Source organism: Alligator sinensis, unplaced genomic scaffold (assembly GCF_000455745.1).
Source record: "Alligator sinensis unplaced genomic scaffold, ASM45574v1 scaffold226_1, whole genome shotgun sequence".
Classification (NCBI taxonomy): Eukaryota; Metazoa; Chordata; order Crocodylia; family Alligatoridae; genus Alligator; species Alligator sinensis.
Genome location: NW_005842028.1, coordinates 573,640 through 588,050, shown reverse-complemented (window position 1 = coordinate 588,050; position 14,411 = coordinate 573,640). Strand labels below are relative to the sequence as shown.

The 14,411-nt window shown below is 39.5% G+C and overlaps 1 long non-coding RNA gene across 1 annotated transcript; it reads left to right on the top strand.

Annotated features, from left to right (window-relative positions):
• Positions 1–241: 241 nt before the first annotated feature.
• Positions 242–1,205, top strand: LOC106722120. The gene is made up of 3 exons (XR_001357922.1): positions 242–386; positions 588–729; positions 1,043–1,205. It is a non-coding gene; the product is annotated as an uncharacterized LOC106722120 (long non-coding RNA).
• Positions 1,206–14,411: the final 13,206 nt, after the last annotated feature.

The following is a 14,411-nucleotide window of genomic DNA, read 5'->3' as shown; positions in this document are numbered from 1 at the left end:
GCTAAATAGGTTTTTTGAATTCCAGTTTTGGACTTAAGTATTTTAAGTCTGTTTAGATCCTATTTTTTGGATCTGCCCAGGAGTGTATAAACCTACATTGGCAAAGGAGGAGATAGATAATTGAACCAGAGAGCTCAATTAGCTGTCATGGTTGCATCTGGGGGTAGTCAGCTATTCAGGCACACCTGTATAATATTTTAGGCATTACCTGGCTAGAGCTCTGGCCAGGAGGGAAGTTCTGGGAAGACAAAGCTCAGTTAGGAAGAGTGTAGTTGGTTCCTGAAGTAGGTCTGAGAGAGCTGCGTGGATGTCAGAAGGTTACTTCTGAAAGAGAATGGGGGAGCTGTGGGAGTGCAGCGGGGACAAAAGGTTCAAACATGAAGCAGGTGGAGTTGTTTAAGCTTGGATTGTTTGGGAGCTGGATTTTGCTGCTGGGAGATTTCTCCAGGGAGAAACCTTGGGATCTCATTCGTGTGAAAGAAAAAAGGGAACTGAAAGTGGCAGCCTTTGTAGTATTAAAAGCTGTTTGGGGACAGTGTTAGTTGGAATTTCTCTTGATGTTCTGTGAATTATTGGTACCTCAAAAGGGAACTAAATGGGAGCTGCGAAAGGGATGAGTTATAGAGAAGAGTGTATCACTGCAAGAGCTGGAGTGGTAGTTAATCTGTGGAAGCAGATGAGGGCAAAAACCTGCGATGCCAGGCCAAAACAGGAGGGACATGTCAGGCTGTGAGTATTCTTTTATGTATTCTATTACTAATAATTTATTAGTCAGTCACTATTCTGTTGTTTGATGTCTGCCAGTATGAATTCTGTAATAAATTGGCATTTGAGAAAACTGTAGCCAGCCCTGCAGCTGTCCTCAAGTCACTAACTCTTAACATTTTTTGACTTGTCACATACCATGGTTAATAACATGCAGGCTACAAAAAAGAGTCCTATCTATGTATTCAATAATTTAACTGCACAGGTAAGTTCAGTGCTTTTTCTCTTTATGCTGAGATACTTGTTTTATCAAAGTACACTCTTCTCTAATTTACAGTGTCGCCCCTTCATCTTGCTGCTGACAGAGAGAGAATAAAGGCACCATGGGCTTCCTCAATCTTGATTTGATTATACATTAAATACAATTAAAAAAATATAAAATGCCCTACTCTGCAACTTACAACCCCTGTATATTTTTTACCATCATAAAATTACTCTGTCCCCCCCAGCACTTTTTTCTTTCAATATGATGCAGATTTTGTGTAATGAAACTCACTAGTTTGAAGATTTTTGGTTGTAAATGCACTTTAAATCACATGACATTATTTGCAGTCACAAATGTGAGGGCATCAGTGAAATCAACTGTATATTGCTTGCTTCAGCTTTTAGACCTTTACAAAATAATTGTCATATGAATGCTTCCAAGCTTTTTTCCAGCGGTGGTACCAGGTGGACCAGTCACTGGCACATAGCTTAGAAAGTATTAGACACCGACTCAGCCAGTGCACACATTAATCAGAATCACACATTTATAGAGATTCCCTTTTTAATATAGGTGTAGAAGTAGATAAATAATCCTTGCAATCAGTGGGAGGTGGGGGGGTTCATTACCATGTACGCTTAGAAGCGGCCATAGATATATAATTCTGCTAGTGATACGTCTCTAGTTATTACCAGGTTAGCAATTCAATTACCTGAGGAGCCTCAAGTACCATTGATTATTCATGGAATTCTTGGGCTGGGTTGGCTACAAAACTACTCATTAATCCCTCAAGTGCCCCTGGGCACCCAGTATGCATCCAGCATAGCAATACTCCCTTAGACCTAGCATACACAAGGTATTGGCTAGTGAAGTGGCCAAAGTGAAAGCAGACACTCCAGTGGCTATTGCCTTTTTAAGTATAACAGCTATGTGAAATAATAGAGCTGTGGGCCTTCTGAAGGCACAGTGCATGAGGGGTTAAATGAACCAAGGTCAGGTAGCTTATTAGTTGGCTGCACAAACCCAGTAGCACTAATGAGGAAAGGAAGGGAGACAGCATATCTGGGGGGTTTTTTATGTAGTTTTTTTGCTATGAAAAAAGCATGTGCTTTTTCTGACTAAATCCAACCAGGCAGGAGGGGAGTTTGCAAAAAAGGGTTTAGCAGTAATGTATTTTGATGACCAGGACTCTTGCTGGACAAACTCTGGCCTTACTTATTCAGGATTCTTGAAGACGGATAAAAGTGCATGCTTCCTTGCAGAAGCTTCATAAAATCCTAGAATATTTGTAACACTGCGTTCCTGGCAAATAGGCCATGCTATCTCTTACCATTAATCCTAAAAGTAAGGCTGGTTTGGTCAGCTGAGCTGCTGTTAATAAATAAATAAAGGTTGGGGTGAGAAAAGGGAGTTCAGGCTTATTACTTAGTCCAAGAGCTTTCATTCCCAGCCAGTACAAAGCAGCATGCAACTTTCACATGCCTTGCTGCTCCAGTTTGCTTGTCAGCATTTGTTCATCACTGTAGGGAGATATCAGGCAACTCAGCAACAACTAGGGCGCATCATAACCCAACTCCTGGCTGCAGCAGGTTAAAGGAAAGATTTTTCAAAGGCACAAATGGGTTAACTGGTATAGGAGCCACTGAAAGTGACTGTTAGGCACCTAACTTACACCTCTGATCAGTTCCCTCTAAAGATATGGATTGACTGGTGTGTTCTGTCAAAGAAAACTTAAAAAGAGTAAGCCCTCTTCCCCTTCATGCAGTATTACTCCAATTGCACCCGACACCAAACATTACTTGATGTTTTGGGGTATTTGATATATTATATTTTCCAAGGAAGGGAGCAGAAGGGTTTTGTTCATCTTGGCTCTCATTTGTGCGTATCACACAACCCCTTCACAGTTTGGCACAGTCCAGCAGACCTGGCTGTAAAGTCTGGCAGTATCTCATCAGAAAATGCCCAGGACCTGAACTGCAAGGTCAGGATTGAAATGGCTTGGCAGAGGAATATCTGGAGAAGCTTACATAGCTCTGGCCTTGCTACATCTGGCTCAAACAAATGCTCTCAGTGCTTCCCTTTCATAGACACTAAATTTACTTGCATTCCCTTAAAAAAATAAAAGCCACATAAAACAAAGCAAATAAAATATTGTGAATAGACCAGGACTGCACCTTCATTTTAGGCTTATAAAATGTGATAGCCTGTACCTTCATCTTCTTTTTTGTTTTCCTCTGCGATCCTATTTTCATATGTAGACACCTGTATCCGAATCCTGAGCTGGGATAGTGCTCAAACAAGCACTTAGAAGTGTTTAGTATGTCAGGTATATGTTGTTATTGCCATAGTTTATTAAGACGTGAGACTGCTCATGTAATCTCTGTATTAAGTTTGCTGAGGAAGCTCATTTGCTAAGGCACTGGCTTTGCACTTTTTTTTTTAAGCTTTGCATTTTAAGTGACATGTTATTTTCTGAGCTTTGCTAACTTGTAGTAGTTCTTGATACAGATGCGTCTAAACTAGCTTAAGAACCTCTTCTTACAAAGTCAATGTCTGTATGTAATCTTTAGTACATTGTAAAAAGACAGCCAAACAAACCAATCCTTTGCTTCAACCTACGTGTATGCTAAAGAATGTGAGGCCATGGATGAAATGTAACTTCTAAACTAGGAATACTGCAGTATTGTTCTCAGGAGAATTCAATAACAGCATTATGGCATCTAGTCATCTAGTGGCTGATTTGAAAAATGCAACTTGATGAACAGAAAAGGGGAGAAAAAGTATGAATGTACATTTTTAAGATGATGGTGTGAAAGGGAAAAGGGGGTTAAAGAAATATATTTGTCACAAGAAAACTAGAGAAAGGAAATGTGGGACAGGCAATGGAAAGGATCAGTTTAAAAGTCAGCAGTATCCTCCTTAGACCTATATTTGGAACTGTCTTTTACAATCATCCTTGAAAACATGTGAGGGCTATAATGAGATGGCATTGTCAAAAATATTATAAATGGGTCATGGTTGGTTAATACAGTTAGGATGCACTTTTTTTTTCTTCTGTACTGTGCACTCTGCCCTGATCCAACGAGCACTTGAGTACAATGGAACTACTCATGTGCCCTGTGTTAAGCACATATTTGCATGCTGTGCAGCAGAGGGGCTGGAGTGCTGAGCACCTTGCAGAACTGAGTTCTTGGTTTGTATTGTCACTTGTTCTCTCTGAAGACTGAGTTCAAATCCTGGGCTAAATCATAAACGAAAATGAATTTGGACTGCTTAACAAATTGCTACAAAATTGGCTTTCTCTCAGGAGAGGTTTGGGTCTTGAATAGCATGGCAGGTCAGAATGGAAGTGCTCTGGGAAAAGCACTGTGGGTTAAGCCTGTATTATATGTTATCAGCTTCCACTATTTCAGATCTAGCCAGTACTGTGTATTCTTCTTTTTGAACACTGAATGTACTCCATTTTGCTTCAAATGGATGAACTGCTATGGAGGAGTTTGTGTACCTCTGAACACAGGGCTAATAGGGTATTTTAATTGCCTGACCTGTCTTTGAACTAATGGCTGCCACCATCTAAAATGACAGTCCCAGAAGTACTGCTGCTGAAATATGACTGTAGATTTGGATTAACACAGCATTTAGCCTTTTGTAATGCCACTTTTAGCTTTCACTTTTTATTAAAAGAGCTGAATCTCAGTAACTGTTAGCTGTTCTTTACACTACTACCTGGGGAATCTCAGTTTAAATCTTTATCCGAGTTCTTCACTTCTTGGTGTACTGGGAGATAAAAGAGGAAAGCTGGTCAAATAATGAGAGAATTTATTCACAAATAATTTTCAGGAGGAAAAAGTGCTCTGATTCCCAACAAAGACTATTCCCAACTATTATTCAATAAGATGTGTTTGAGAGCGTTGTTGAGAGCAAAGGATCTCCATTGCTAGTGTGTGGGTGGTACCTCTTCTAAGTTTTAGAATAAGAGAAGCAGAAGAGGTCTAATTAACCTGGCCAGGATGCAGTGACCAGGATGATGCAGTACTATTATCAGCTTGATAAAGGAGGAATCTGCTAGAAGGGACCTTGGGGGGCTATCCTAGTCCAACTCCTTGCTCCAGGCAGGATCATCCATGTCTGAACTATCTCTGCCAAGTGTTGGATGAGTCCTGCTGGAATGAAAATGTTATACTTTTTTTTTTCCTCTGGCTAGTGATCAGGCAGACGGGCAGAACTCTTGCCCTATTTTTTCTCCCACTTTTCCTATCTATTGTTCCATCTTGATGTTTTGTTTGCTTTAATTGCAGCTTCCAGTTTCCTGGTGTTTCTCATGACAAATTAACTTGTAGTGCAGCATGTCTAGTACCTGTTGGACATTTTTCCAGTAAGGTAAACTTTTAAGAGAAGACAGGATAAAGTGCACACTATATATGCTCATTATTCTTCAGGCACTGAACTCATGCATGCTTCTGTGTCATTGCACATCGGTGAACATGTCTGCTGAGATTGAAGAAAGAGAGAACTTCCAGTTCTTTGACTCAGTGGTTTGTGCTGAGGCAAACTGAATGCTGAGACCAGATATTTGAAAGAAATGCATGCACGAGGCAGCCCATTCTTGTTTGGAAGTGCACAGTTCACCATGCAGAAAACTCATTCACTTGCTTCAGTGCCATTGCCTAACAGCAAGAAATAGATGTGTGGACAGTGGTAAAGGGAAAGAAGCTTTGATTTTTATTTATTTATTTTATTTTCTTCTATTCCTCTTTTTCAACAAACATGTCTTGATAGACTTTTAAGTGTCCTGCATTGAATAGAAGGGAGATTTTTTGCAATGCGCTAATTTGTGCAGTATGTTTTTCTAGTATAAATTCAACAATGCATTAGGAGAGGCCAACACGACTGATATGTTGTGTAACATTTCCACAGATGAGAGCAGACTGACTTCATCAGTGATGCCACTTCTGTAAGAATGTGTCCTGAGGGGTTACAAAATGGTGATCTTTTATTCTGTGCTAGGAAATGCAAGGCAAGTTGAAAGTTTCTCTTAATTTCCTACAAAATTTCAAATGTTAATGTACAATTGTCATGGAAGTCTCTATTTAAGAAAAGGATCCTGTATAGAGCCAGATCCTCACGTGCATAAGGCTGTCTTGGGCTGCTCTGTGGTGGGGGTGCCAGTGGTGGGAGGAAGGAGAATTCCTTGAACTTTGTTCTGCTGGATTGTGTCTGTCCTTTATCTGCTCCCTGGCCCACTCCCTTCAGTGCCCAGGATTCCAAGAGCTAAAAGTAAGTGGCTGTGGTCCTACACACAGGATCTTTGTGTTGTGATATATTCTACATACCAAGAGATCTTCTTGAGCTCTTACTCAGGAAGCTGAGAAATGGCAGAGGAGGAAGGAAGTGCACAACATCCTGGCCAACACTTGTGTCCCTCCCCCCACCCCAGGCACCACTTATCATGTCTGGGGGGAAAAGTATGGATTTGGACTCCTCAGCCACCTTTTAAACACTCATCAGTAATTGCACCCCTCCATACCCCCCGTCTGTGGGGGAAACCTCTTCTTCATATTGAAGGATAGCTAATGATACCACAAGAGACTGATGTAGATTTATAATGGGCTTTATGGGCCTTTTAAAAAAAATCTCACTTTGAATATATATGTAAAACAACAGGCTACTGTGTTCACTGCTGTTTTCACCTACTCCAGTGCCAGTCCAGAGTAACTTCAGTGAAGGCAAGAGTGTTACCTTGGATCCACTGGCTGCATTAGAATTGGGTTGGCACCAGAGTAAGTGAAACATTAGCCTGCTGTTTGTTAACTATCCAGAGCAATAGGGAACTAACAGTATTAGACAGAGCTTACAGTCAGGTTTCTTGCTTCTCTCTTGATATCATTGTTTGAAAGATGAGCACAGAAAGTAAGATTTTGAAGGATAAAGGCATAATAAAGAAGCCGGTTGACAGAGCAGTCTCTGAAATTATTTTGAAACTACAGATGACCCTTTATATAGCTCTACGTAGGAACTTGGAGTTTGTATTTAATGTAGTTCAGCTGATTACAGTGAGTACAGCACCGTTTCAGGAGGAAAAAGTGGTTTGCGTTATTACTGTTGCAAACCCCACCTAAGACCTAAACAACAAACTGAAGGCAGGAGCATCTTTCACTGAATCCCTGAAAGCCTATCATCTCAGAAGGGATTGGCTGACACAGTATGTTGTCATTCCCAGCCGAGCTGCTTTCTAGGAATGATGTCAAAACATGTCTGTCCCTGGTGGCTTAGAGTACCCATGTACTGTACTGTGGGGCCACCTGCTGCATTTCTGAGCCAGCTCATTTCTACACAGTGCTCAGTGGAGCAGGGAAGATTAACTTTTTGAAAATGAAAAGGACAGATAGAAGAAGAACTGCTTATCAAATATGCACATTTCAGATGGAACTTCACACTCAGTAGAAAGATGTTAGATTGCTGTTAGCTCTCTGGAGCGCTCCTGACAATGTGTTATCAGGTCATGTTTGCATGACAGTGGCAGCCCATGCAGGAAACATTAAGTCATATGACTTCTAAGACGGAATCAATCAAGTGAGCAGTACAGCTCCTGAAAACTAATTTCACCTTCATAAGGTCTGGTTATCTGTGCGGCAGACATGAGGTTTGTCAGCCCCATTTCAGTCTGACCAGGTTCAGCACTGCATCAAGAATTTTAATGAACCGATAGTGTAATATGTATGAAAGATGACACTGAGATGAATTCGTGAAAAGCCAAGTTCCCATGAAATATGAACAATTACTGCAGGCTTCATCCCCCCACTTAGCCCACATAAAATGTCCATTTAGAAATCCTTTGTCTTGTTAATCATTTACAGGTTTGTGTATGGCTTTTTATCACCTCCTTATCTGTTTAAAGCTGAAAATGCAGGGTAGATTTCAAGAGCTCAGTATCTTTATGACATGGGGTGCCAAGACCTTACTAGATGCAAAGTAATGGTAATACTTCTGTTATATTTCTGGAGACACCCTATGGTGGTGTTGATAGCATGTACCCATATGTATTCAGAAAACATGCATTGGCTTTGGGGTGCACTGACCAGACAGTCTGTGAATTCATTCTAGTAATTATTTTAGTATTAAAAGCTCAGAAATTACTGGATCTGGACACTTAGCACTACTTGCTTCCAGGGATTGTTTTAAAGTCTGCTCTAATCTAGGCAGGGCATGGCAGGAAGCAAACCTCTCTCTGAGTTGGGGACCATGTTAAGATGCAGCAGTACTACGTTATTAACTCTTCAGTGTCTCAGATATTTCAGCAAAAGGCACTACTTTTGGACACTGTTGGTCAGCTTTATTTTTCTTGGAACCTACAACTCCTCAAAGTAGTGTTTTTAAAGAAGTCAGAAGGAAAGAGTTAACCAGCCCCAGTCCATCCATAGGTTTTTGCTAAAGCACTTGAGTACTCTGTGTATTGGGCTAGAAACATGCCTCTAGGTTGGGAGGAAGGTAGGGGCAGGGGAGATTTCTTGGATCTTTTGGACAAACACCCTGTTTGTCTGCTTATTGAAGTAGTATTTCTGATGATTGAGATAATTTAATGTATACATAGCCACTTGTAACTGTAGTTAATTCAGCTTCACAAAGATTGTCGTACTATTTTTATCTACAATAGCGCTTATTAAATAGTAATGGGTCTCTGCGCGTTTGAGGATAGTAAGCTTCATTTAGATGCGTGTGCTGACAGTTATCTTGTTGCGGACAATGCAACAGCAGATACCTTGTCACGGGCTTTTTCTCATCTCCTCTCTTAGTTTTCCATTTGAGAACGTTCCAAAGAGCGGGTCATAAGCCTTATAACTTTCTAATGATCTGACAAAAAACTGCAGGAAGCAGTACCCAGATGCTCAGAGGAGTCGACTACAAAGGGGATTCAGTACTTTAAAAATCAAAAGCCCTTCCATTGTTTAATATGCAGATCTGTTAAGCACCACCTTGCATTTAAAGGTCAATTTTTCATAAATGACTCTTCGGTTGAACCCCCAGTTTTGTGTGTACAGTGTCAAATTGGAAGCTAGGCTGAGGCCGCTTTTAAAAATGTTCCCTGTAATATTATTTATGATGCCATTTATTATCTTTTAAAGAGCAAAGGGGAAAAAAGCTCTGGTCTCATTTTTTTTAAACCCAAATATTTGTTTGTAAATGTATTGTGAATAAAGGGTATTTGGTCAAATCTGTTGCACTTAAAGTTATGTAGAAAACTTCAAAAAAACCCCCCACAAAACACAGTGCTTGACTTCAGATTTAAAAAAAATCTGAAATCTAGATTAATGGAATCTCAATGCTTGTATATCTTTCATTTCACGTAATTGGTAATGTAAACACCATTGTAAATATAAATATTGTAAATTGATTTAACTTTTGTGCTTACCATTTTACTGGTAAAAAGCTTATTCTTGATTTAAGAGTTTAAAATAACTAGTAAAGTGAGTGTATGCTTTTGGAGAGAGGAGAATAGTGTACATTAAGTATGAATGTATAATGTCAGTTCCATTCTCAAATGCCCTATACTGAGGTTCTGTACAGTGCTGTGTGTGTATATTAGATTCTTCTAAAGCATCAGCTCTTTTACCAATATCAGAAGACAGAGAGACTCAGCAATAAAAATAAAGGGAACCGTGTAACACAACTGTTCATCCTTTTTGCTTTGTCTACCTGTGTACCATGTCACAGTAAAGAAACAAGATGCTGTCCCATGTAAATGAGGGTTATAGGCTATTGCATTTGTAATGAACTCAATTAGTTCCTTGGGTTATGTGGAAGGGACAGAAAGAAGCATAAAATCTGCCTATCTCATTGTGATTGCTTTGCTTCCCAGTTGGCATTCAAATACTTTCTGTGTAGGTAGGCAATGCACTCCCAAATGAAAAAGTGAGTCTACAGGTCTCTCTTCTGCCTTTAATTGCATGCATCTCAAAACATTAGGCTTTTTGTTGATTTTTATCCACCAAGAAAGGGCACTGAATCAGCACAACCTTAGTAGATCTCTCGGGATGGGTTATGTAAAATACATTTATTAGTTTTGCTTAAAGTGCCAAACACACATTTTTATTACCATAGCAGCCACCCATGTGAGACACAGGAACAGGATGGCAACTGTTCCTTTTGATTTAGGGTTTCCTTTTACACCTGCCACCATTAAAAGCCTGTTACATGCCATTATAGTAGAGTGACTGGGAACTGGGTCTGATGCAACATATGTACTGTATCCAAAAGTAATGTCATCTGTGAACATGAAAAATAAAGTGAAATAGAGGCATGAACTGAGCAATAAGGATTCAGTCTTTCAGCTTGTGTGAGAGCTCTGTTAGGTATAGAGGTATAACTGTATACAACAAGTAGCAGAATTTCACTCCTGGAAAGTGCAATTTGTATATCATTTATTATGCAATTTCTAGTAAAAGAGGAGCATATACCAAAGCTAACTAACAGTATTTGCAGAATTGTCTTATGGAATCCATTGGACCTATTTCAACAAGTAATGTGAACACGATTTGGCCCCCGGGTTTTGATCATCTGTTGTCCTCTTTGAAGAATTACACTGAGATGGTGAATGTCTTTTTTTTGAATGACCAGTATTCCTTCTGTATTTTCAGTGTGGTCTGAACCTATACTCACACTTGGGTACTGTTTGCCATCTTCTATATAGCATTGGCTTCTACCAGATTTTAACCACCTCAGCATTGCCATCGTTCAATGCCTGTTCTTCACAAGAAAAAACTGTTTCCCACAACACATGTAGTTCATGATGCAAAATTTTGTTTGTTATGGGCTCTGTTGCTTTGTTCCCTTCAGAAGGAGACTTCAATTTACTTAATCTTTTCCTGATCTTAATAGCTTCCACTATTTTAATTTTGCTGAGGGGAAAATATAATTCATTCAATGCACAAGAGAATACAAACAAAATTATAAGACATCTTTCCCAAAAGCATTCATTGTCTCTCTTTATTCCCCCCCTCCCCCATTAGCTGCTCTTGGCTTCCACCACAAAATATGCTTGCTTGTCTGTATGGCATAATGACTTTTTTCTTTTTATGAACATACAGGGCAAATTTTATCCCTGGCTTAACTTTTGTTTTCAAAGGAGTTACTTGAGGAATGAATTTGGCTCAGTCTTCTGTTACCAAGGTATTGTATTCATTTACTCCAATAGAAAAATGATTATAAAAGAATAACCAGCATGCTTCCTTTGTTAATGCAGATAAATTATATTATAACTCTCAAGTACAGAGCTGAGGTCGGCAGGGAGGGCGAGAGAAACATTCCACTCACTCGCTAAGTGTACAAGTAATGGTTGTGTGAGCTTCTCAACTAGTTAGAATGAAAAGGTACACCTTATTTTGAGGAGGTCATCCTATAGCGAGAAAGTGACTTCACTAGAAAAAAATTAATTGTAGCATAACTTGCCTCTATCCCTATATTTTAAGCTAAAACCATCATTTATCATATGAACAAGCTTAGAAGTGGAGGACTGCAGGACATTTTATGTTAAATACCACCTCCTTCCCCCCAACCTCAACAAAGTTATTTTAAATAGTCAAAATAGCAGGGCCAAGGGCTGCTTGCATTATGTTGCCATGAAGGAGATTGTATTCTGGGAAGATCTGAGATACTCACCCCAGTAGAAAGAGGGAAGAGATGGTAGGGATGGTCGGGCTCCTGGAAAAGGGATATATTAGCAACTGGACTGAGTAGATGCTGGAAACCAGAGTCTCTGGTGACCCATGTTGGATGATCCATGAAAGTATTTGGTAGCCTTGGTGGGAAAATGTTGCTTTCTTGTCCTCCTCAGGCAAAGGTGAGCTGCTTTCTTTGCTAAAGAGAAAAAAAAGTTGAAAATGACAGGTGAAGGGGCTATGTCAAATTTTGGAGACCCAGTATGACTTGACAGAGGGGAGAGAGAGCATATCTAAATTCAGAAAGGGTCACTCCAAAAAATCATCCATAGATGGGGCCAAAGAAGGCTTTGGACCCAGTAATTTTTGGAGCTCTGTAGTGGTTAGAGGCAGTGCTTCTGTTTATTAGGAAAGTCTGGTTGAGACTTCTGATTTTGAACCAAGGTATGGATTCTGTAACCTTAGAGGATTGCTATCATTTTTTCTCTGTGGTCTAGTTTAAGTTCCCTTTCAAATGCCATTGCAACAGTGACTCTTCACACGTTGCATGATTTCTGCCATTAATTAGGAAAGCTAGAAGTGGTTGGGCTATTTCCAACAAAGAAAAATTTAGTTTGGGGAGGCTGGGGAAAGATTGGGGTTGGGGGAGGAAAGCAAAACTCTGCAACTGAACTGCAATATTGCAGTTGGAGGGAATGGGGCAAATAATCTCTAACTCCTTCTCCTGGAAAACACAAGTTCTGAGTACTTTTTGTAACTCTATCAGGGGGAAAAAAACTGTTTCTTTCTAGGAAAAAATACCAGGATAAAAGCGATATAAAATCATTGGACTAGATTTTTTTTTTTTTTTTTTTTTTTTGACACAGCCCAATATAAGCTATTCCCTACCCAGGAATGTTCTCCGGAAGTTATTATCTACATTCTTTTTCCATAGGGGTAGGCATTTGCAGCTGGTTTTTCACCTCTTTATATTGCTTGTCCCTCCACATCCACCTTTTCAGGAAGAATGAAACTGGGCACTCTGCCATCTTTTCAGTTTCTCCAGATACAATGAGCCCACACAAAGGCGCCTGTTTGCAAGTGGCTCTTATTTGCCAGTATAGGACCATAGTCCAAGTTATAATCTGTTTCCGTGATGTATGAATTGAAAGGACAGGAACTTAGTTTAGCGGGAATGTGAGCATTTAATGGAAAGGATTTATGTGGCTTGCGCATTAAATGCAGACGTGTGTTATGGTTTGTCTGTATTTTGTGGAGGATGTGGCCAGAAGACTGTGTTGCTGTCTAAGGTTCTGAATTCTTCATGAGGTGCAAATATAACCCACTGGTGAGTCTATGTAATATGTTGCCCTCTCTGCTGATCCATAGAGGACATGAGTTGTTACAATCCCCAGCTACAGAACAATTTTTTTTTTTTCAGTTAACCAGTAGGTTAGCCAAAGAAATGCTTTCAGAGGCCCTTCCTTACAAACTACTCTTAAATTTGGGTGATCTTGCCACCCACACCACTTGCGTCACATGTTTATGCCTGAATTGCACCTGAAAGAATATATTATATTGAGACTCATTCTTACAGTATGGTAGAGAAAAATGCATGCAACATAGATATTCAGCACATTTTGTCTCTTGTTTGCTTATTTTTGTCAGATGAAATCATAAGTTTGCTAAAATGGTTGTTAGTCACCAGTCAACACAAAGTACATTTGATTCACAAGAAATCTATTAACAGTCGTTGCTACCTTTAACTCCCCTTCCCCATTGTGATATATTTTCTTTATAATTAAAATCTAATTTTTATAAATATGTTGAATTAATGCCATTGAGTGAGTGAGGTTGTTTTGTTTTGTTTTGTTTTTTGTTCTTGTTTGTTTGTTTGTTTGTTTGTTTTTAAGAAAAAGGTTCACTATATATTTTTTCTTCGTGTGCAGGTTGTTGGAGTTTTTTGTTTTTCTTACTTTGTGTGTTAGTCCCCCCTCCCCACCCCCGCTCCAATCTACCCCTTCATCTTTCAGCAATAGCTCTGTGACATGATACATTTGCTGGCAGCTCTGCTAACTATGTCTGTGCATTCCTTTACACCTTGCAAAACTGTAAATGTAATCCAATGCCAGGCTGTCGGAGAGAGCTTTGGATATTGGATACTGCAAATCAGAGGTGTGGTAGGGGAGATGAGTGTGTGCAGCAGATAACTGTACTTGATTAGCTAGATTTAAATAGTGTTGGACAAATTTGCCAGGTGAAAATAAAAATTGTCAGTTCAGTTTAATTTCATGGTGAATCAAACAAGGAAATTAGATTCTGCTACTCTGTTAGTTTGACATCTACAGCAAGTGACAATTAGAGATGATGAGAGAACTTATATTTATTCCAAAACTCTTGATTTTCTGATGGGCATATAACTTTTATTTACCCTTGTACAGCAGAGAAAAAACCTAATGTAATAGTGTTATTACAAGATTTAACTAGAATCATCTAAATGTACTTTATTATGCATATAACAACTTGGGACAGTTGATTTAAGTTCCTCCTGATTTGTATGTTGCAGTCTCTTTTAAAGATACATTTATGGATTCTGAGATATAAATTACATTAAAATCACCTTTTGGGACTGGGCCCTTCAGCCATATGAGCTTTACCCGACTGCCCTCTTTATTCCATCCTGTTACATCATTCAATTGAAGAAGTGGGATTACAGCATAACATACTGAGTTTTATAGATTCATAGATGTTAGGGTCGGAAGGGACCTCAGTAGATCATCAAGTCCGACCCCCTGCATAGGCAGGAAAGA